Consider the following 25,031-nt stretch of genomic DNA (forward strand, 5'->3'; position numbering starts at 1 on the left):
CAATGAAAGAGTTTCTCCTCTGTTACTGCTTAGGGCTACACCAATGGGAAAAAAAAATATAGAGATAGAACTTGAAACGACTTAATTGTGTCAAGTTTCAGGAAGCAGGCACAAACCGTGCTTGATTTAGAGTTCCAAATACATCTATCAATATAGGAGAAAACAGAGTGAAACGCCAAAATTCAAACTGTTACTGGAAACGAAACTTCAACATTGAAGATCGAAATTTGGGGAACAAAGTGGGCTCAGTGTACTGATCATTACCTGAAAGTATCACCCAGTTTGGGTGTAAACATATTTGCTGAGATTTCTGGAGATTCGTAATTTTTGGAAGCTTGGCAACCCCTTTCAATGAAATTGTTTCTCGCTTGTCCCTGCTTAGGGCTACATCAATAGGAAACAGAACATAGAGATAGAACTTGAAACTACTGAATAGTGTCAAGTTTCAAGAAGCTAGCACAAACCGTGTTTGATTTAGAGTTCCAAATACATCTATCAATATAGGAGAAAACAGAGTGAAACACCAAAATTCAAACTGATACTGGAAACGAAAGCTTCAACATTGAAGAACGAAATTTGGGGAACAAAGTGGACTCAGTGTACTAATCATTACCTGAAAGTATCATCCAGTTTGGGTGAAAAAATATTTGCTGAGATTTCTGGAGATTCATAATTTTTGGAAGCTTGGCAACCCCTTTCAATGAAAGTGTTTCTCGTCTGTCACTGCTTAGGGCTACACCAATAGGAAACAAAATATCGAGATAGAACTTGAAACTACTTAATTGTGTCAAGTTTCAAGAAGCTAGCAAAAACCGTGTTTGATTTAGAGTTCCAAATACATCTATCGATATAGGAGAAAACAGAGTGAAACCTAAAAATTTAAACCATTACTGGAAACGAAAGCTTCAACATTGAAGAACGAAATTTGGGGAACAAAGTGGGCTCAGTGTACTGATCATTACCTGAAAGTATCACCCAGTTTGGGTGTAAAAATATTTGCTGCGATTACTCGAGATTCGTAATTTTTCGAAGCTTGGCAACCCCTTTCAATGAAAGTGTTTCTCGCCTGTCACTGCTTAGGGCTACATCAATCGGAAACAGAACATAGAGATAGAACTTGAAACTACTTAATTGTGTCAAGTTTCAAGAAGCTAGCACAAACCGTGCTTGATTTAGAGTTTCAAATACATCTATCAATATAGGAGAAAACAGAGTGAAATGCCAAAATTCAAACTGTTACTGGAAAAGAACGCTTCAACATAGAAAAACGAAATTTGGGGGACCAAGTGGGCTTAGTGTACTGATCATTACCTGAAAGTATCATCCAGTTTGGGTGAAAAAATATTTGCTGAGATTTCTGGAGATTAGTAATTTTTGGAGCTTGGCAACCCCTTTCAATGAAAGTGTTTCTCGTCTGTCACTGCTTAGGGCTACACCAATAGGAAACAAAATATAGAGATAATACTTGAAACTACTTAATTGTGTCAAGTTTCAAGAAGCTAGCACAAACCGTGTTTGATTTAGAGTTCCAAATACATCTATCGATATAGGAGAAAACAGAGTGAAACCTAAAAATTCAAACTGTTACTGGAAACGAAAGCTTCAACATTGAAGAAGGAAATTTGGGGAACCAAGTGGGCTCAGTGTACTGATCATTACCTGAAAGAATCATCCAGTTTGGGTGAAAAAATATTTGCTGAGATTTCTGGAGATTCGTAATTTTTGGAAGCTTGGCAACCCCTTTCAATGAAAGTGTTTCTCGTCTGTCACTGCTTAGGGCTACATCAATAGGAAACAAAATATAGAGACAGAACTTGAAACTACTTAATTGTGTCAAGTTTCAAGAAGCTAGCACAAACCGTGTTTGATTTAGAGTTCCAAAAACATCTATCAATATAGGAGAAAACAGAGTGAAACCTAAAAATTCAAACTGTTACTGGAAACGAAAGCTTCAACATTGAAGAAGGAAATTTGGGGAACCAAGTGGGCTCAGTGTACTGATCATTACCTGAAAGAATCATCCAGTTTGGGTGAAAAAATATTTGCTGAGATTTCTGGAGATTCGTAATTTTTGGAATCTTGTCAACCCCTTTCAATGAAAGTGTTTCTCGCCTGTAACTGCTTAGGGCTACATCAATAGGAAACAGAACATAGAGTTAGAACTTGAAACTACTTAATTGTGTCAAGTTTCAAGAAGCTAGCACAAACCGTGCTTGATTTAGAGTTCCAAATACATCTATGAATATAGGAGAAAACAGAGTGAAACACCAAAATTCAAACTGATACTGGAAACGAACGCTTCAACATAGAAGAACGAAATTTGGGGAACCAAGTGGACTCAGTGTACTGATCATTACCTGAATGTATCATCCAGTTTGGGTGTAAAAATATTTGCTGAGATTTCTGGAGATTCGTAATTTGTGGATGCTTGGCAACCCCTTTCAATGAAAGTGTTTCTCGCCTGTCACTGCTTAGGGCTACGTCAATAGGAAACAGAACATAGAGTTAGAACTTGAAACTACTTAATTGTGTCAAGTTTCAAGAAGCTAGCACAAACCGTGCTTGATTTAGAGTTCCAAATACATCTATCAATATAGGAGAAAACAGAGTGAATCGCCAAAATTCAAACTGTTACTGGAAACGAACTTTTCAACATATAAAACGAAATTTGGGGAACCAAGTGGGCTTAGTGTACTGATCATTACCTGAAAGTATCATACATTTTGGGTGTAAAAATATTTGCTGAGATTTCTGGAGATTCGTAATTTATGGAAGCTTGGCAACCCCTTTCAATGAAAGAGTTTCTCCTCTGTTACTGCTTAGGGCTACACCAATGGGAAAAAAAATATAGAGATAGAACTTGAAACTACTTAATTGTGTCAAGTTTCAGGAAGCAGGCACAAACCGTGCTTGATTTAGAGTTCCAAATACATCTATCAATATAGGAGAAAACAGAGTGAAACGCCAAAATTCAAACTGTTACTGGAAACGAAACTTCAACATTGAAGATCGAAATTTGGGGAACAAAGTGGGCTCAGTGTACTGATCATTACCTGAAAGTATCACCCAGTTTGGGTGTAAACATATTTGCTGAGATTTCTGGAGATTCGTAATTTTTGGAAGCTTGGCAACCCCTTTCAATGAAAGTGTTTCTCGCCTGTCACTGCTTAGGGCTACACCAATAGGAAACAAAATATAGAGATAGAACTTGAAACTACTTAATTGTGTCAAGTTTCAAGAAGCAAGCACAAACCGTGTTTGATTTAGAGTTCCAAATACATCTATCGATATAGGAGAAAACAGAGTGAAACCTAAAAATTTAAACCGTTACAGGAAACGAACGCTTCAACATAGAAGAACGAAATTTGGGGAACCAAGTGGGCTTAGTGTACTGATCATTACCTGAAAGTATCATCCAGTTTGGGTGAAAAAATATTTGCTGAGATTTTTGGAGATTCGTAATTTTTGGAAGCTTGGCAACCCCTTTCAATGAAAGTGTTTCTCGCCTGTAACTGCTTAGGGCTACATCAATAGGAAAAAGAACATAGAGATAGAACTTGAAACTACTTAATTGTGTCAAGTTTCAAGAATCTAGCACAAACCGTGCTTTATTTAGAGTTCCAAATACATCTATCAATATAGGAGAAAACAGAGTGAAACGCCAAAATTCAAACTGTTACTGGAAACGAACGCTTCAACATAGAAGAACGAAATTTGGGGAACCAAGTGGGCTTAGTGTACTGATCATTACCTGAGAGTATCATCCAGTTTGGGTGAAAAAATATTTGCTGAGATTTCTGGAGATTCGTAATTTTGGAAGCTTGGCAACCCCTTTCAATGAAAGTGTTTCTCGTCGGTCACTGCTTAGGGATACACCAATAGGAAACAAAATATAGAGATAGAACTTGAAACTACTTAATTGTGTCAAGTTTCAAGAAGCTAGCAAAAACGGTGCTTGATTTAGAGTTCCAAATACATCTATCAATATAGGAGAAAACAGAGTGAAACACCAAAATTCAAACTGATACTGGAAACGAACGCTTCAACATAGAAGAACGAAATTTGGGGAACAAAGGGGCTGAGTGTACTGATCATTACCTAAAGTATCATCCAGTTTGGGTGTAAATATATTTGCTGAGATTTCTGGAGATTCGTAATTTTTGGAAGCTTGGCAACCCCTTTCAATGAAAGTGTTTCTCGCCTGTCACTGCTTAGGGCTACATCAATAGGAAACAGAACATAGAGATAGAACTTGTAACTACTTAATTTTGTCAAGTTTCAAGAAGCTAGCACAAACCGTGCTTGATTTAGAGTTCCAAATACATCTATCAATATAGGAGAAAACAGAGTGAAACGCCAAAATTCAAACTATTACTGGAAACGAACGCTTCAACATAGAAGAACGAAATTTGGGGAACCAAGTGGGCTCAGTGTACTGATCATTACCTGAAAGTATCATCCAGTTTGGGTGAAAAAATATTTGCGGATATTTCTGTAGATGCGTAATTTTTGGAAGCTTGGCAACCCCTTTCAATGAAAGTGTTTCTCGTCTGTCACTGCATAGGGCTACACCAATAGGAAAAAACATATAGAGATAGAACTTGAAACTACTTAATTGTGTAAAGTTTCAAGAAGCTAGCACAAACCGTGCTTGATTTAGAGTTCCAAATACATCTATCAATATAGGAGAAAACAGAGTGAAACACCAAAATTCAAACTGATACTGGAAACGAACGCTTCAACATAGAAGAACGAAATTTGGGGAACAAAGTGGGCTCAGTGTACTGATCATTACCTGAAAGTATCATACAGTTTGGGTGTAAAAATATTTGCTGAGATTTCTGGAGATTCGTAATTTTTGGAAGCTTGGCAACCCCTTTCAATGAAAGTGTTTCTCAACTGTCACTGCTTAGGGCTACACCAATAGGAAACAAAATATAGAGATAGAACTTGAAACTAATTAATTGTGTCAAGTTTCAAGAAGCTAGCACAAACCGTGTTTGATTTAGAGTTCCAAATACATCTATCAATATAGGAGAAAACTGAGTGAAACACCAAAATTCAAACTGATACTGGAAACGAACGCTTCAACATAGAAGAATGAAATTTGGGGAACCAAGTGGGCTCAGTGTACTAATCATTACCTAAGAGTATCATCCAGTTTGGGTGAAAAAATATTTGCTGAGATTTCTGGAGATTCGTAATTTTTGGAGGCTTGGCAACCCCTTTCAATGAAAGTGTTTCTCGCCTGTCACTGCTTAGGGCTACACCAATAGGAAACAAAATACAGAGATAGAACTTGAAACTACTTAATTGTGTCAAGTTTCAAGAAGCTAGCACAAACCGTGTTTGATTTAGAGTTCCAAATACATCTATCAATATAGGAGAAAACTGAATGAAACACCAAAATTGAAACTGATACTGAAACGAAAGCTTCAACATTAAAGAACGAAATTTGGGGAACAAAGTGGGCTCAGTGTACTGATCATACATGAAAGTATCATCCAGTTTGGGTGTAAAAATATTTTGAGATTTCTGGAGTTTCGTAATTTTTGGAAGCTTGGCAACCCCTTTCAATGAAAGTGTTTCTCGCCTGTCACTGCTTAGGGCTACATCAATAGGAAACAGAACATAGAGATAGAACTTGAAACTAATTAATTGTATCAAGTTTCAAGAAGCTAGCACAAACCGTGTTTGATTTAGAGTTCCAAATACATCTATCAATATAGGAGAAAACAGAGTGAAACGCCAAAATTCAAACTGTTATTGGAAACGAACGCTTCAACATAGAAAAACGAAATTTGGGGAACCAAGTGGGCTTATTGTACTGATCATTACCTGAAAGTATCATCCAGTTTGGGTTAAAAAATATTTGCTGAGATTTCTGGAGATTCGTAATTTTTGGAAGCTTGGCAACCCCTTTCAATGAAAGTGTTACTCGTCTGTCACTGCTTAGGGCTACACCAATAGGAAACAAAATACAGAGATAGAACTTGAAACTACTTAATTGTGTCAAGATTCAAGAAGCTAGCACAAACCGTGTTTGATTTAGAGTTCCAAATACATCTATCAATATAGGAGAAAACTGAGTGAAACACCAAAATTGAAACTGATACTGAAACGAAAGCTTCAACATTGAAGAACGAAATTTGGGGAACAAAGTGGGCTCAGTGTACTGATCATACATGAAAGTATCATCCAGTTTGGGTGTAAAAATATTTTGAGATTTCTGGAGTTTCGTAATTTTTGGAAGCTTGGCAACCCCTTTCAATGAATGTGTTTCTCGCCTGTCACTGCTTAGGGCTACATCAATAGGAAACAGAACATAGAGTTAGAACTTGAAACTACTTAATTGTGTCAAGTTTCAAGAAGCTAGCACAAACCGTGCTTTATTTAGAGTTCCAAATACATCTATCAATATAGGAGAAAACAGAGTGAAAAGCCAAAATTCAAACTGTTACTGGAAACGAACGCTTCAACATAGAAAAACGAAATTTGGGGAACCAAGTGGGCTTAGTGTACTCATCATTACCTGAAAGTATCATCCAGTTTGGGTGAAAAAATATTTGCTGAGATTTCTGGAGATTCGTAATTTTTTGAAGCTTGGCAACCCCTTTCAATGAAAGTGTTTCTCGCCTGTCACTGCTTAGGGCTACATCAATAGGAAACAAAACATAGAGATAAAACTTGAAACTAATTAATTGTGTCAAGTTTCAAGAAGCTAGCACAAACCGTGTTTGATTTAGAGTTCCAAATACATCTATCAATACAGGAGAAAACAGAGTGAAACGCCAAAATTCAAACTGTTACTGGAAACGAACGCTTCAACATAGAAGAACGAAATTTGGGGAACCAAGTGGGCTTAGTGTACTGATCATTACCTGAAAGTATCATCCAGTTTGGGTGAAAAAATATTTGCTGATATTTCTGGAGATTCGTAATTTTTGGAAGCTTGGCAACCCCTTTCAATGAAAGTGTTTCTCGTCTGTCACTGCATAGGGCTACACCAATAGGAAACAACATATAGAGATTGAACTTGAACCTACTTAATTGTGTAAAGTTTCAAAAAGCTAGCACAAACCGTGCTTCATTTAGAGTTCCAAATACATCTATCAATATAGGAGAAAACAGAGTGAAACACCAAAATTCAAACTGATACTGGAAACGAACGCTTCAACATAGAAGAACGAAATTTGGGGAACAAAGTGGGCTCAGTGTACTGATCATTACCTGAAAGTATCATACAGTTTGGGTGTAAAAATATTTGCTGAGATTTCTGGAGATTCGTAATTTTTGGAAGCTTGGCAACCCCTTTCAATGAAAGTGTTTCTCATCTCTCACTGCTTAGGGCTACACCAATAGGAAACAAAATACAGAGATAGAACTTGAAACTACTTAATTGTGTCAAGTTTCAAGAAGCTAGCACAAACCGTGCTTGATTTAGAGTTCCAAATACATCTATCAATATAGGAGAAAACAGAGTGAAACACCAAAATTCAAACTGATACTGGAAACGAACGCTTCAAAATAGAACAGCGAAATTTGGGGAACCAAGTGGGCTTAGTGTAGTCATCATTACCTGAAAGTATCATCCAGTTTGGGTAAAAAAATATTTGCTGAGATTTCTGGAGATTCGTAATTTTTGGAAGCTTGGCAACCCCTTTCAATGAAAGTGTTTCTCGCCTGTCACTGCTTAGGGCTACATAAATAGGAAACAGAACATAGAGATAGAACTTGAAACTACTTAATTGTGTCAAATTTCAAGAAGGTAGCACAAACCGTGTTTGATTTAGAGTTCCAAATACATCTATTAATATAGGAGAAAAGAGAGTGAAACCTAAAAATTCAAACTGTTACACGAAACGAAAGCTTCAACATAGAAGAACGAAATTTGGGGAACAAAGTGGGCTCAGTGTACTGATCATTACCTGAAAGTATCATCCAGTTTGGGTGAAAAAATATTTGCTGAGATTTCTGGAGATTCGTAATTTGTGGAATCTTGGCAACCCCTTTCAATGAAAGTGTTTCTCGCATGTCACTGCTTAGGGCTACATCAAAAGGAAACAGAACATAGAGTTAGAACTTGAACCTACTTAATTGTGTCAAGTTTCAAGAAGCTAGCACAAACCGTGCTTGATTTAGTGTTCCAAATACATCTATCAATATAGGAGAAAACTGAGTGAAACGCCAAAATTAAAACTGTTACTGGAAACGAACGCTTCAACATAGAAGAACGAAATTTGGGCAACCAAGTGGGCTTAGTGTACTGATCATACATGAAAGTATCATCCACTTTGGGTGTAAAAATATTTGCTGAGATTTCTGGAGTTTCCTAATTTTTGGAACCTTGGCAACCCCTTTCAATGAAAGTGTTTCTCGCCTGTCACTGCTTAGGGCTACATCAATAGGAAACAGAACATAGAGATAGAACTTGAAACTACTTAATTTTGTCAAGTTTCAAGAAGCTAGCACAAACCGTGTTTGATTTAGAGTTCCAAATACATCTATCAATATAGGAGAAAACAGAGTGAAACACCAAAATTCAAACTGATACTGGAAACGAACGCTTCAACATTGAAGAACGAAATTTGGGGAACAAAGTGGGCTCAGTGTACTGATCATTACCTGAAAGTATCATTCAGTTTGGGTGAAAAAATATTTGCTGAGATTTCTGGAGATTCGTAATTTGTGGATGCTTCGCAACCCCTTTCAATGAAAGTGTTTCTCGTCTGTCACTGCTTAGGGCTACATCAATCGGAAACAGAACATAGAGATAGAACTTGAAACTACTTAATTGTGTCAAGTTTCAAGAAGCTAGCACAAACCGTGCTTGATTTAGAGTTCCAAATACATCTATCAATATAGGAGAAAACAGAGTGAAACACCAAAATTCAAACTGATACTGGAAACGAACGCTTCAACATAGAAGAACGAAATTTGGGGAACCAAGTGGACTCAGTGTACTGATCATTACCTGAAAGTATCATCCAGTTTGGGTGTAAAAATATTTGCTGAGATTTCTGGAGATTCGTAATTTGTGGATGCTTGGCAACCCCTTTCAATGAAAGTGTTTCTCGCCTGTCACTGCTTAGGACTACATCAATAGGAAACAGAACATAGAGTTAGAACTTGAAACTACTTAATTGTGTCAAGTTTCAAGAAGCTAGCACAAACCGTGCTTGATTTAGAGTTCCAAATACATCTATCAATATAGGAGAAAACAGAGTGAATCGCCAAAATTCAAACTGTTACTGGAAACGAACTTTTCAACATATAAAACGAAATTTGGGGAACCAAGTGGGCTTAGTGTACTGATCATTACCTGAAAGTATCATACATTTTGGGTGTAAAAATATTTGCTGAGATTTCTGGAGATTCGTAATTTATGGAAGCTTGGCAACCCCTTTCAATGAAAGAGTTTCTCCTCTGTTACTGCTTAGGGCTACACCAATGGGAAAAAAAATATAGAGATAGAACTTGAAACTACTTAATTGTGTCAAGTTTCAGGAAGCAGGCACAAACCGTGCTTGATTTAGAGTTCCAAATACATCTATCAATATAGGAGAAAACAGAGTGAAACGCCAAAATTCAAACTGTTACTGGAAACGAAACTTCAACATTGAAGATCGAAATTTGGGGAACAAAGTGGGCTCAGTGTACTGATCATTACCTGAAAGTATCACCCAGTTTGGGTGTAAACATATTTGCTGAGATTTCTGGAGATTCGTAATTTTTGGAAGCTTGGCAACCCCTTTCAATGAAATTGTTTCTCGCTTGTCACTGCTTAGGGCTACATCAATAGGAAACAGAACATAGAGATAGAACTTGAAACTACTTAATTGTGTCAAGTTTCAAGAAGCTAGCACAAACCGTGCTTGATTTAGAGTTCCAAATACATCTATCAATATAGGAGAAAACAGAGTGAAACGTCAAAATTCAAACTGTTACTGGAAACGAACGCTTCAACATAGAAGAACGAAATTTGGGGGACCAAGTGGGCTTAGTGTACTGATCATTACCTGAAAGTATCATCCAGTTTGGGTGAAAAAATATTTCCTGAGATTTCTGGAGATTAGTAATTTTTGGAGCTTGGCAACCCCTTTCAATGTAAGTGTTTCTCGCCTGTAACTGCTTAGGGCTACATCAATCGGAAACAGAACATAGAGATAGAACTTGAAACTACTTAATTGTGTAAAGTTTCAAGAAGCTAGCACAAACCGTGTTTGATTTAGAGTTCCAAATACATCTCTCAATATAGGAGAAAACAGAGTGAAACCTAAAAATTCAAACTGTTACTGGAAACGAAAGCTTCAACATTGAAGATCGAAATTTGGGGAACAAAGTTGGCTCAGTGTACTGATCATTACCTGAAAGTATCACCGAGTTTGAGTGTAAAAATATTCGCTGAGATTTCTGGAGATTCTTAATTTTTGGAAGCTTGGCAACCCCTTTCAATGAAAGTGTTTCTCGTCTGTCACTGCTTAGGGCTACACCAATAGGAAACAAAATATAGAGATAATACTTGAAACTACTTAATTGTGTCAAGTTTCAAGAAGCTAGCACAAACCGTGTTTGATTTAGAGTTCCAAATACATCTATCGATATAGGAGAAAACAGAGTGAAACCTAAAAATTCAAACTGTTACTGGAAACGAAAGCTTCAACATTGAAGAAGGAAATTTGGGGAACCAAGTGGGCTCAGTGTACTGATCATTACCTGAAAGAATCATCCAGTTTGGGTGAAAAAATATTTGCTGAGATTTCTGGAGATTCTTAATTTTTGGAAGCTTGGCAACCCCTTTCAATGAAAGTGTTTCTCGTCTGTCACTGCTTAGGGCTACATCAATAGGAAACAAAATATAGAGACAGAACTTGAAACTACTTAATTGTGTCAAGTTTCAAGAAGCTAGCACAAACCGTGTTTGATTTAGAGTTCCAAAAACATCTATCAATATAGGAGAAAACAGAGTGAAACCTAAAAATTCAAACTGTTACTGGAAACGAAAGCTTAAACATTGAAGAAGGAAATTTGGGGAACCAAGTGGGCTCAGTGTACTGATCATTACCTGAAAGAATCATCCAGTTTGGGTGAAAAAATATTTGCTGAGATTTCTGGAGATTCGTAATTTTTGGAATCTTGGCAACCCCTTTCAATGAAAGAGTTTCTCGCCTGTAACTGCTTAGGGCTACATCAATAGGAAACAGAACATAGAGTTAGAACTTGAAACTACTTAATTGTGTCAAGTTTCAAGAAGCTAGCACAAACCGTGCTTGATTTAGAGTTCCAAATACATCTATCAATATAGGAGAAAACAGAGTGAAACACCAAAATTCAAACTGATACTGGAAACGAACGCTTCAACATAGAAGAACGAAATTTGGGGAACCAAGTGGACTCAGTGTACTGATCATTACCTGAAAGTATCATACATTTTGGGTGTAAAAATATTTGCTGAGATTTCTGGAGATTCGTAATTTGTGGATGCTTGGCAACCCCTTTCAATGAAAGTGTTTCTCGCCTGTCACTGCTTAGGGCTACATCAATAGGAAACAGAACATAGAGTTAGAACTTGAAACTACTTAATTGTGTCAAGTTTCAAGAAGCTAGCACAAACCGTGCTTGATTTAGAGTTCCAAATACATCTATCAATATAGGAGAAAACAGAGTGAATCGCCAAAATTCAAACTGTTACTGGAAACGAACTTTTCAACATATACAACGAAATTTGGGGAACCAAGTGGGCTTAGTGTACTGATCATTACCTGAAAGTATCACCCAGTTTGGGTGTAAAAATATTTGCTGAGATTTCTGGAGATTCGTAATTTATGGAAGCTTGGCAACCCCTTTCAATGAAAGTGTTTCTCCTCTGTTACTGCTTAGTGCTACACCAATGGGAAAAAAAATATAGAGATAGAACTTGAAACTACTTAATTGTGTCAAGTTTCAGGAAGCAGGCACAAACCGTGCTTGATTTAGAGTTCCAAATACATCTATCAATATAGGAGAAAACAGAGTGAAACGCCAAAATTCAAACTGTTACTGGAAACGAAACTTCAACATTGAAGATCGAAATTTGGGGAACAAAGTGGGCTCAGTGTACTGATCATTACCTGAAAGTATCACCCAGTTTGGGTGTAAGCATATTTGCTGAGATTTCTGGAGATTCGTAATTTTTGGAAGCTTGGCAACCCCTTTCAATGAAATTGTTTCTCGCTTGTCACTGCTTAGGGCTACATCAATAGGAAACAGAACATAGAGATAGAACTTGAAACTACTGAATAGTGTCAAGTTTCAAGAAGCTAGCACAAACCGTGTTTGATTTAGAGTTCCAAATACATCTATCAATATAGGAGAAAACAGAGTGAAACACCAAAATTCAAACTGATACTGGAAACGAAAGCTTCAACATTGAAGAACGAAATTTGGGGAACAAAGTGGACTCAGTGTACTGGTCATTACCTGAAAGTATCATCCAGTTTGGGTGAAAAAATATTTGCTGAGATTTCTGGAGATTCATAATTTTTGGAAGCTTGGCAACCCCTTTCAATGAAAGTGTTTCTCGTCTGTCACTGCTTAGGGCTACACCAATAGGAAACAAAATATCGAGATAGAACTTGAAACTACTTAATTGTGTCAAGTTTCAAGAAGCTAGCAAAAACCGTGTTTGATTTAGAGTTCCAAATACATCTATCGATATAGGAGAAAACAGAGTGAAACCTAAAAATTTAAACCATTACTGGAAACGAAAGCTTCAACATTGAAGAACGAAATTTGGGGAACAAAGTGGGCTCAGTGTAATGATCATTACCTGAAAGTATCACCCAGTTTGGGTGTAAAAATATTTGCTGCGATTACTCGAGATTCGTAATTTTTCGAAGCTTGGCAACCCCTTTCAATGAAAGTGTTTCTCGCCTGTCACTGCTTAGGGCTACATCAATCGGAAACAGAACATAGAGATAAAACTTGAAACTACTTAATTGTGTCAAGTTTCAAGAAGCTAGCACAAACCGTGCTTGATTTAGAGTTCCAAATACATCTATCAATATAGGAGAAAACAGAGTGAAATGCCAAAATTCAAACTGTTACTGGAAAAGAACGCTTCAACATAGAAAAACGAAATTTGGGGGACCAAGTGGGCTTAGTGTACTGATCATTACCTGAAAGTATCATCCAGTTTGGGTGAAAAAATATTTGCTGAGATTTCTGGAGATTCGTAATTTTTGGAGCTTGGCAACCCCTTTCAATGAAAGTGTTTCTCGCCTGTAACTGCTTAGGGCTACATCAATCGGAAACAGAACATAGAGATAGAACTTGAAACTACTTAATTGTGTCAAGTTTCAAGAAGCTAGCACAAACCGTGTTTGATTTAGAGTTCCAAATACATCTATCGATATAGGAGAAAACATAGTGAAACCTAAAAATTTAAACCGTTACTGGAAACGAAAGCTTCAACATTGAAGATCGAAATTTGGAGAACAAAGTGGGCTCAGTGTACTGATCATTACCTGAAAGTATCACCCAGTTTGGGTGTAAAAATATTTGCTGAGATTTCTGGAGATTCTTAATTTTTGGAAGCTTGGCAACCCCTTTCAATGAAAGTGTTTCTCGTCTTTCACTGCTTAGGGCTACACCAATAGGAAACAAAATATAGAGATAGAACTTGAAACTACTTAATTGTGTCCAGTTTCAAGAAGCTAGCACAAACAGTGTTTGATTTAGAGTTCCAAATACATCTATCGATATAGGAGAAAACAGAGTGAAACCTAAAAATTTAAACCGTTACTGGAAACGAAAGCTTCAACATTGAAGATCGAAATTTGGAGAACAACGTGGGCTCAGTGTACTGATCATTACCTTAAAGTATCACCCAGTTTGGGTGTAAACATATTTGCTGAGATATCTGGAGATTCGTAATTTTTGGAAGCTTGGCAACCCCTTTCAATGAAAGTGTTTCTCGCCTGTTACTGCTTAGGGCTACATCAATAGGAAACAGAACATAGAGATAGAACTTGAAACTACTTAATTGTGTCAAGTTTCAAGAAGCTAGCACAAACCGTGCTTGATTTAGAGTTCCAAATACATCTATCAATATAGGAGAAAACAGAGTGAAACGCCAAAATTCAAACTGTTACTGGAAACGAACTTTTCAACATATAAGAACGAAATTTGGGGAACCAAGTGGGCTTAGTGTACTGATCATTACCTGAAAGCATCATCCAGTTTGGGTGTAAACATATTTGCTGAGATTTCTGGAGATTCGTAATTTTTGGAAGCTTGGCAACCCCTTTCAATGAAAGTGTTTCTCGTCTGTCACTGCTTAGGGCTACACCAATGGGAAACAAAATATAGACATAGAACTTGAAACTACTTAATTGTGTCAAGTTTCAAGAAGCTAGCACAAACCGTGCTTGATTTAGAGTTCCAAATACATCTATCAATATAGGAGAAAACAGAGTGAAACGTCAAAATTCAAACTGTTACTGGAAACGAACGCTTCAACATAGAAGAACGAAATTTGGGGAACAAAGTGGGCTCAGTGTACTGATCATTACCTGAAAGTATCATTCAGTTTGGGTGAAAAAATATTTGCTGAGATTTCTGGAGATTCGTAATTTGTGGGTGCTTCGCAACCCCTTTCAATGAAAGGGTTTCTCGCCTGTCACTGCTTAGGGCTACATCAATCGGAAACAGAACATAGAGATAGAACTTGAAACTACTTAATTGTGTCAAGTTTCAAGAAGCTAGCACAAACCGTGCTTGATTTAGAGTTCCAAATACATCTATCAATATAGGAGAAAACAGAGTGAAACGTCAAAATTCAAACTGTTACTGGAAACGAACGCTTCAACATAGAAGAACGAAATTTGGGGGACCAAGTGGGCTTAGTGTACTGATCATTACCTGAAAGTATCATCCAGTTTGGGTGAAAAAATATTTGCTGAGATTTCTGGAGATTAGTAATTTTTGGAGCTTGGCAACCCCTTTCAATGAAAGTGTTTCTCGCCTGTAACTGCTTAGGGCTACATCAATCGGAAACAGAAAATAGAGATAGAACTTGAAACTACTTAATTGTGTCAAGTTTCAAGAAGCTAGCACAAACCGTGTTTGATTTAGAGTTCCAAATACATCTATCAACATAGGAGAAAACAGAGTGAAACCTAAAAATTCAAACTGTTACTGGAAACGAAAGCTTCAACATTGAAGATCGAAATTTGGGGAACAAAGTTGGCTCAGTGTACTGATCATTACCTGAAAGTATCACCGAGTTTGAGTGTAAAAATATTCGCTGAGATTTCTGGAGATTCTTAATTTTTGGAAGCTTGGCAACCCCTTTCAATGAAAGTGTTTCTCGTCTGTCACTGCTTAGGGCTACACCAATAGGAAACAAAATATAGAGATAATACTTGATTCTACTTAATTGTGTCAAGTTTCAAGAAGCTAGCACAAACCGTGTTTGATTTAGAGTTCCAAATACATCTATCGATATAGGAGAAAACAGAGTGAAACCTAAAAATTCAAACTGTTACTGGAAACGAAAGCTTCAACATTGAAGAAGGAAATTTGGGGAACCAAGTGGGCTCAGTGTACTGATCATTACCTGAAAGAATCATCCAGTTTGGGTGAAAAAATATTTGCTGAGATTTCTGGAGATTCGTAATTTTTGGAAGCTTGGCAACCCCTTTCAATGAAAGTGTTTCTCGTCTGTCACTGCTTAGGGCTACATCAATAGGAAACAAAATATAGAGACAGAACTTGAAACTACTTAATTGTGTCAAGTTTCAAGAAGCTAGCACAAACCGTGTTTGATTTAGAGTTCCAAAAACATCTATCAATATAGGAGAAAACAGAGTGAAACCTAAAAATTCAAACTGTTACTGGAAACGAACGCTTCAACATAGAAGAACGAAATTTGGGGGACCAAGTGGGCTTAGTGTACTGATCATTACCTGAAAGTATCATCCAGTTTGGGTGAAAAAATATTTGCTGAGATTTCTGGAGATTAGTAATTTTTGGAGCTTGGCAACCCCTTTCAATGAAAGTGTTTCTCACCTGTAACTGCTTAGGGCTACATCAATCAAAAACAGAACATAGAGATAGAACTTGAAACTACTTAATTGTGTCAAGTTTCAAGAAGCTAGCACAAACCATGTTTGATTTAGAGTTCCAAATACATCTATCAGTATAGGAGAAAACAGAGTGAAACCTAAAAATTCAAACTGTTACTGGAAACGAAAGCTTCAACATTGAGGAACGAAATTTGGGGAACAAGGTGGGCTCAGTGTACTGATCATTACCTGAAAGTATCACCCAGTTAGGGTGTAAAAATATTTGCTGAGATTTCTGGAGATTCCTAATTTTTGGAAGCTTGGCAACCCCTTTCAATGAAAGTGTTTCTCGCTTGTCACTGCTTAGGGCTACATCATTAGGAAACAGAACATAGAGATAGAACTTGAAACTACTTAATTGTGTCCAGTTTCAAGAAGCTAGCACAAACCGTGTTTGATTTAGAGTTCCAAATACATCTATCGATATAGGAGAAAACAGAGTGAAACCTAAAAATTTAAACCGTTACTGGAAACGAAAGCTTCAACATTGAAGATCGAAATTTGGAGAACAACGTGGGCTCAGTGTACTGATCATTACCTTAAAGTATCACCCAGTTTGGGTGTAAACATATTTGCTGAGATTTCTGGAGATTCGTAATTTTTGGAAGCTTGGCAACCCCTTTCAATGAAAGTGTTTCTCGCCTGTTACTGCTTAGGGCTACATCAATAGGAAACAGAACATAGAGATAGAACTTGAAACTACTTAATTGTGTCAAGTTTCAAGAAGCTAGCACAAACCGTGCTTGATTTAGAGTTCCAAATACATCTATCAATATAGGAGAAAACAGAGTGAAACGCCAAAATTCAAACTGTTACTAGAAACGAACGCTTCAACATAGAAGAACGAAATTTGGGGAACAAAGTGGGCTCCGTGTACTGATCATTACCTGAAAGTATCATCCAGTTTGGGTGAAAAAATATTTGCTGAGATTTCTGGAGATTCGTAATTTTTGGAAGCTTGGCAACCCCTTTCAATGAAAGTGTTTCTCGTCTGTCACTGCTTAGGGCTACACCAATAGGAAACAAAATATAGAGATAGAACTTGAAACTACTTAATTGTGTCACGTTTCAAGAAGCTAGCACAAACCGTGCTTGATTTAGATGTCCAAATACATCTATCAATATAGGAGAAAACAGAGTGAAACGCCAAATTCAAACTGTTACTGGAAACAAACGCTTCAACATAGAAGAACGAAATTTGGGGAACCAAGTGGGCTTAGTGTACTGATCATTACCTGAAAGTATCATCCAGTTTGGGTGAAAAAATATTTGCTGAGATTTCTGGAGATTCGTAATTTTTGGAAGCTTGGAAACCCCTTTCAATGAAAGGGTTTCTCGACTGTCACTGCTTAGGGCTACATCATTCGGAAACAGAATATAGAGATAGAACTTGAAACTACTTAATTGTGTCAAGTTTCAAGAAGCTAGCACAAACTGTGTTTGATTTAGAGTTCCAAATACATCTATCAATATAAGAGAAAAGAGAGTGAAACCTAAAAATTCAAACTGTTACTGGAAACGAAAGCTTCAACATTGAAGAAGGAAATTTGGGGAACCAAGTGGGCTCAGTGTACTGATCATTACCTGAAAGAATCATCCAGTTTGGGTGAAAAAATATTTGCTGAGATTTCTGGAGATTCGTAATTTTTGGAAGCTTGGCAACCCCTTTCAATGAAAGTGTTTCTCGTCTGTCACTGCTTAGGGCTACATCAATAGGAAACAGAACATAGAGATAGAACTTGAAACTACTTAATTGTGTCAAGTTTCAAGAAGCTAGCACAAACCGTGCTTGATTTAGAGTTCCAAATACATCTATCAATATAGGAGAAAACAGAGTGAAACGCCAAAATTCAAACTGTTACTGGAAACGAACGCTTCAACATAGAAGAACGAAATTTGGGGAACAAAGTGGGCTCAGAGTACTGATCATTACCTGAAAGTATCATCCAGTTTGGGTGAAAAAATATTTGCTGATATTTCTGGAGATTCGTAATTTTTGGAAGCTTGGAAACCCCTTTCAATGAAAGGGTTTCTCGCCTGTCACTGCTTAGGGCTACATCAATCGGAAACAGAACATAGAGATAGAACTTGAAACTACTTAATTGTGTCAAGTTTCAAGAAGCTAGCACAAACCATGCTTGATTTAGAGTTCCAAATACATCTATCAATATAGGAGAAAACAGAGTGAAACGCCAAAATTCAAACTGTTACTGGAAACGAACACTTCAACATAGAAGAACAAAATTTGGGGGACCAAGTGGGCTTAGTGTACTGATCATTACCTGAAAGTATCATCCAGTTTGGGTGAAAAAATATTTGCTGAGATTTCTGGAGATTAGTAATTTTTGGAGCTTGGCAACCCCTTTCAATGAAAGTGTTTCTCGCCTGTAACTGCTTAGGGCTACATCAATCGGAAACAGAACATAGAGATAGAACTTGAAACTACTTAATTGTGTCAAGTTTCAAGAAGCTAGCACAAACCGTGTTTGATTTAGAGTTCCAAATACATCTATCAGTATAGGAGAAAACAGAGTGAAACCTAAAAATTCAAACTGTTACTGGAAACGAAAGCTTCAACATTGAGGAACGAAATTTGGGGAACAAAGTGGGCTCAGTGTACTGATCATTACCTGAAAGTATCACCCAGTTTGGGTGTAAAAATATTTGCTGAGATTTCTGGAGATTCGTAATTTTTGGAAGCTTGGCAACCCCTTTCAATGAAAGTGTTTCTCGCCTGTCACTGCTTAGGGCTACATCAATAGGAAACAGAACATAGAGTTAGAACTTGAAACTACTTAATTGTGTCAAGTTTAAAGAAGCTAGCACAAACCGTGCTTGATTTAGAGTTCCAAATACATCTATCAATATAGGAGAAAACAGAGTGAAACACCAAATTCAAACTGTTACTGTAAACGAACGCTTCAACACAGAAGAACGAAATTTGGGGAACCAAGTGGGCTTAGTGTACTGATCATTACCTGAAAGTATCATCCAGTTTGGGTGAAAAAATATTTGCTGAGATTTCTGGAGATTCGTAATTTTTGGAAGCTTGCAAACCCCTTTCAATGAAAGGGTTTCTCGACTGTCACTGCTTAGGGCTACATCAATCGGAAACAGAACATAGAGATAGAACTTGAAACTACTTAATTGTGTCAAGTTTCAAGAAGCTAGCACAAACCGTGCTTGATTTAGAGTTCCAAATACATCTATCAATATAGGAGAAAACAGAGTGAAACGCCAAAATTCAAACTGTTACTGGAAACGAACGCTTCAACATAGAAGAATGAAATTTGGGGAACAAAGTGGGCTCAGTGTACTGATCATTACCTGAAAGTATCATCCAGTTTGGGTGAAAAAATATTTGCTGATATTTCTGGAGATTCGTAATTTTTGGAAGCTTGGAAACCCCTTTCAATGAAAGTGTTACTCGTCTGTCACTGCTTAGGGCTACACCAATAGGAAAAAAAATACAGAGATAGAACTTGAAACTACTTAATTGTGTCAAGATTCAAGAAGCTAGCACAAACCGTGTTTGATTTAGAGTTCCAAATACATCTATCAATATAGGAGAAAACTGAATGAAACACCAAAATTGAAACTGATACTGAAACGAAAGCTTCAACATTAAAGAACGAAATTTGGGGAACAAAGTGGGCTCAGTGTACTGATCATACATGAAAGTAGCATCCAGTTTGGGTGTAAAAATATTTTGAGATTTCTGGAGTTTCGTAATTTTTGGAAGCTTGGCAACCCCTTTCAATGAAAGTGTTTCTCGCCTGTCGCTGCTTAGGGCTACATCAATAGGAAACAGAACATAGAGATAGAACTTGAAACTAATTAATTGTGTCAAGTTTCAAGAAGCTAGCACAAATCGTGTTTGATTTAGAGTTCCAAATACATCTATCAATATAGGAGAAAACAGAGTGAAACGCCAAAATTCAAACTGTTATTGGAAACGAACGCTTCAACATAGAAAAACGAAATTTGGGGAACCAAGTGGGCATATTGTACTGATCATTACCTGAAAGTATCATCCAGTTTGGGTTAAAAAATATTTGCTGAGATTTCTGGAGATTCGTAATTTTTGGAAGCTTGGCAACCCCTTTCAATGAAAGTGTTACTCGTCTGTCACTGCTTAGGGCTACACCAATAGGAAACAAAATACAGAGATAGAACTTGAAACTACTTAATTGTGTCAAGATTCAAGAAGCTAGCACAAACCGTGTTTGATTTAGAGTTCCAAATACATCTATCAATATAGGAGAAAACTGAGTGAAACAACAAAATTGAAACTGATACTGAAACGAAAGCTTCAACATTGAAGAACGAAATTTGGGGAACAAAGTGGGCTCAGTGTACTGATCATACATGAAAGTATCATCCAGTTTGGGTGTAAAAATATTTTGAGATTTCTGGAGTTTCGTAATTTTTGGAAGCTTGGCAACCACTTTCAATGAAAGTGTTTCTCGTCGGTCACTGCTTAGGGCTACATCAATAGGAAACAGAACATAGAGATAGAACTTGAAACTACTTAATTGTGTCAAGTTTCAAGAAGCTAGCACAAACCGTGCTTGATTTAGAGTTCCAAATACATCTATCAATATAGGAGAAAACAGAGTGAAACGCCAAATTTCAAACTGTTACTGGAAACGAACGCTTCAACATAGAAGAACGAAATTTGGGGAACCAAGTGGGCTTAGTGTCCTGATCATTACCTGAAAGCATCATCCAGTTTGGGTGTAAAAAAATATGCTGAGATTTCTGGAGATTCGTAATTTATGGAAGTTTGGCAACCCCTTTCAATGAAAGTGTTTCTCCTCTGTCACTGCTTAGGGCTACACCAATGGGAAACAAAATATGGAGATAGAACTTGAAACTACTTAATTGTGTCAAGTTTCAAGAAGCTAGCACAAACCGTGCTTGATTTAGAGTTCCAAATACATCTATCAATATAGGAGAAAACAGAGTGAAACCTAAAAATTCAAACTGTTACTGGAAACGAACGCTTCAACATTGAAGAACGAAATTTGGGGAACCAAGTGGGCTCAGTGTACTGATCATTACCTGAAAGAATCATCCAGTTTGGGTGAAAAAATATTTGCTGAGATTTCTGGAGATTCGTAATTTTTGGAAGCTTGGCAACCCCTTTCAATGAAAGTGTTTATCGTCTGTCACTGCTTAGGGCTACATCAATAGGAGAAAAATATAGAGATAGAAGTTGAAACTACTTAATTGTGTCAAGTTTCAAGAAGCTAGCACAAACCGTGTTTGATTTAGAGTTCCAAATACATCTATCAATATAGGAGAAAACGGAGTGAAACCTAAAAATTCAAACTGTTACTGGAAAAGAAAGCTTCAACATTGAATAACGAAATTTGGGGAACAAAGTGGGCTCAGTGTACTGATCATTACCTGAAAGTATCACCCAGTTAGGGTGTAAAAATATTTGCTGAGATTTCTGGAGATTCGTAATTTTTGGAAGCTTGGCAACCCCTTTCAATGAAAGTGTTTCTCGTCTGTCACTGCTTAGGGCTACACCAATAGAAAACAAAATATAGAGATAGAACTTGAAACTACTTAATTGTGTCAAGTTTCAAGAAGCTAGCACAAACCGTGTTTGATTTAGAGTTCCAAATACATCTATCGATATAGGAGAAAACAGAGTGAAACCTAAAAATTTAAACCGTTACAGGAAACGAACGCTTCAACATAGAAGAACGAAATTTGGGGAACCAAGTGGGCTTAGTGTACTGATCATCACCTGAGAGTATCCTCCAGTTTGGGTGAAAAAATATTTGCTGAGATTTCTGGAGATTCGTAATTTTGGAAGCTTGGCAACCCCTTTCAATGAAAGTGTTTCTCTTCGGTCACTGCTTAGGGATACACCAATAGGAAACAAAATATAGAGATAGAACTTGAAACTACTTAATTGTGTCAAGTTTCAAGAAGCTAGCAAAAACGGTGCTTGATTTAGAGTTCCAAATACATCTATCAATATAGGAGAAAACAGAGTGAAACACCAAAATTCAAACTGATACTGGAAACGAACGCTTCAACATAGAAGAACGAAATTTGGGGAACAAAGGGGCTGAGTGTACTGATCATTACCTAAAGTATCATCCAGTTTGGGTGTAAATATATTTGCTGAGATTTCTGGAGATTCGTAATTTTTGGAAGCTTGGCAACCCCTTTCAATGAAAGTGTTTCTCGCCTGTCACTGCTTAGGGCTACATCAATAGGAAACAGAACATAGAGATAGAACTTGTAACTACTTAATTTTGTCAAGTTTCAAGAAGCTAGCACAAACCGTGCTTGATTTAGAGTTCCAAATACATCTATCAATATAGGAGAAAACAGAGTGAAACGCCAAAATTCAAACTGTTACTGGAAACGAACGCTTCAACATAGAAGAACGAAATTTGGGGATCCAAGTGGGCTTAGAGTACTGATCATTACCTGAGAGTATCCTCCAGTTTGGGTGAAAAAATATTTGCTGAGATTTCTGTAGATTCGTAATTTTGGAAGCGTGGCAACCCCTTTCAATGAAAGTGTTTCTCGTCGGTCACTGCTTAGGGATACACCAATAGGAAACAAAATATAGAGATAGAACTTGAAACTACTTAATTGTGTCAAGTTTGAAGAAGATAGCACAAACCGTGTTTGATTTAGAGTTCCAAATACATCTATCGATATAGGAGAAAACAGAGTGAAACGTAAAAATTCAAACTGTTACTGGAAATGAATGCTTCAACATTGAAGAACGAAATTTGGGGAACAAAGTGGGCTCAGTGTACTGATCATTACCTGAAAGTATCACCCAGTTAGGGTGTAAAAATATTTGCTGAGATTTCTGGAGATTCCTAATTTTTGGAAGCTTGGCAACCCCTTTCAATGAAAGTGTTTCTCGCTTGTCACTGCTTAGGGCTACATTATTAGGAAACAAAATATAGAGATAGAACTTGAAACTACTTAATTGTGTCAAGTTTCAAGAAGCTAGCACAAACCGTGTTTGATTTAGAGTTCCAAATACATCTATCAATATAGGAGAAAACAGAGTGAAACCTAAAAATTCAAACTGTTACTTGAAATGAAAGCTTCAACATTGAAGAAGGAAATTTGGGGAACCAAGTGGGCTCAGTGTACTGATCATTACCTGAAAGAATCATCCAGTTTGGGTGAAAAAATATTTGCTGAGATTTCTGGAGATTCGTAATTTTTGGAAGCTTGGCAACCCCTTTCAATGAAAGTGTTTCTCGTCTGTCACTGCTTAGGGCTACATCAATAGGAAAAAAATATAGAGATAGAAGTTGAAACTACTTAATTGTGTCAAGTTTCAAGAAGCTAGCACAAACCGTGTTTGATTTAGAGTTCCAAATACATCTATCAATATAGGAGAAAACGGAGTGAAACCTAAAAATTCAAACTGTTACTGGAAAAGAAAGCTTCAACATTGAATAACGAAATTTGGGGAACAAAGTGGGCTCAGTGTACTGATCATTACCTGAAATTATCACCCAGTTTGAGTGTAAAAATATTTGCTGAGATTTCTGGAGATTCCTAATTTTTGGAAGCTTGGCAACCCCTTTCAATGAAAGTGTTTCTCATCTGTCACTGCTTAGGGCTACACCAATAGGAAACAAAATATAGAGATAGAACATGAAACTACTTAATTGTGTCAAGTTTCAAGAAGCTAGCACAAACCGTGTTTGATTTAGAGTTCCAAATACATCTATCGATATAGGAGAAAACAGAGTGAAACCTAAAAATTTAAACCGTTACAGGAAACGAACGCTTCAACATAGAAGAACGAAATTTGGGGAACCAAGTGGGCTTAGTGTACTGATCATTACCTGAAAGTATCATCCAGTTTGGGTGAAAAAATATTTGCTGAGATTTTTGGAGATTCGTAATTTTTGGAAGCTTGGCAACCCCTTTCAATGAAAGTGTTTCTCGCCTGTAACTGCTTAGGGCTACATCAATAGGAAACAGAACATAGAGTTAGAACTTGAAACTAATTAATTGTGTCAAGTTTCAAGAAGCTAGCACAAACCGTGCTTTATTTAGAGTTCCAAATACATCTATCAATATAGGAGAAAACAGAGTGAAACGCCAAAATTCAAACTGTTACTGGAAACGAACGCTTCAACATAGAAGAACGAAATTTGGGGAACCAAGTGGGCTTAGTGTACTGATCATTACCTGAGAGTATCATCCAGTTTGGGTGAAAAAATATTTGCTGAGATTTCTGGAGATTCGTAATTTTGGAAGCTTGGCAACCCCTTTCAATGAAAGTGTTTCTCGTCGGTCACTGCTTAGGGATACACCAATAGGAAACAAAATATAGAGATAGAACTTGAAACTACTTAATTGTGTCAAGTTTCAAGAAGCTAGCAAAAATGGTGCTTGATTTAGAGTTCCAAATACATCTATCAATATAGGAGAAAACAGAGTGAAACACCAAAATTCAAACTGATACTGGAAACGAACGCTTCAACATAGAAGAACGAAATTTGGGGAACAAAGGGGTTGAGTGTACTGATCATTACCTAAAGTATCATCCAGTTTGGGTGTAAATATATTTGCTGAGATTTCTGGAGATTCGTAATTTTTGGAAGCTTGGCAACCCCTTTCAATGAAAGTGTTTCTCGCCTGTCACTGCTTAGGGCTACATCAATAGGAAACAGAACATAGAGATAGAACTTGTAACTTCTTAATTTTGTCAAGTTTCAAGAAGCTAGCACAAACCGTGCTTGATTTAGAGTTCCAAATACATCTATCAATATAGGAGAAAACAGAGTGAAACGCCAAAATTCAAACTGTTACTGGAAACGAACGCTTCAACATAGAAGAACGAAATTTGGGGATCCAAGTGGGCTTAGAGTACTGATCATTACCTGAGAGTATCCTCCAGTTTGGGTGAAAAAA

This window comes from Spermophilus citellus (assembly GCF_964194105.1).
Source record: "Spermophilus citellus genome assembly, chromosome: 13".
Taxonomy (NCBI): Eukaryota; Metazoa; Chordata; class Mammalia; order Rodentia; family Sciuridae; genus Spermophilus; species Spermophilus citellus.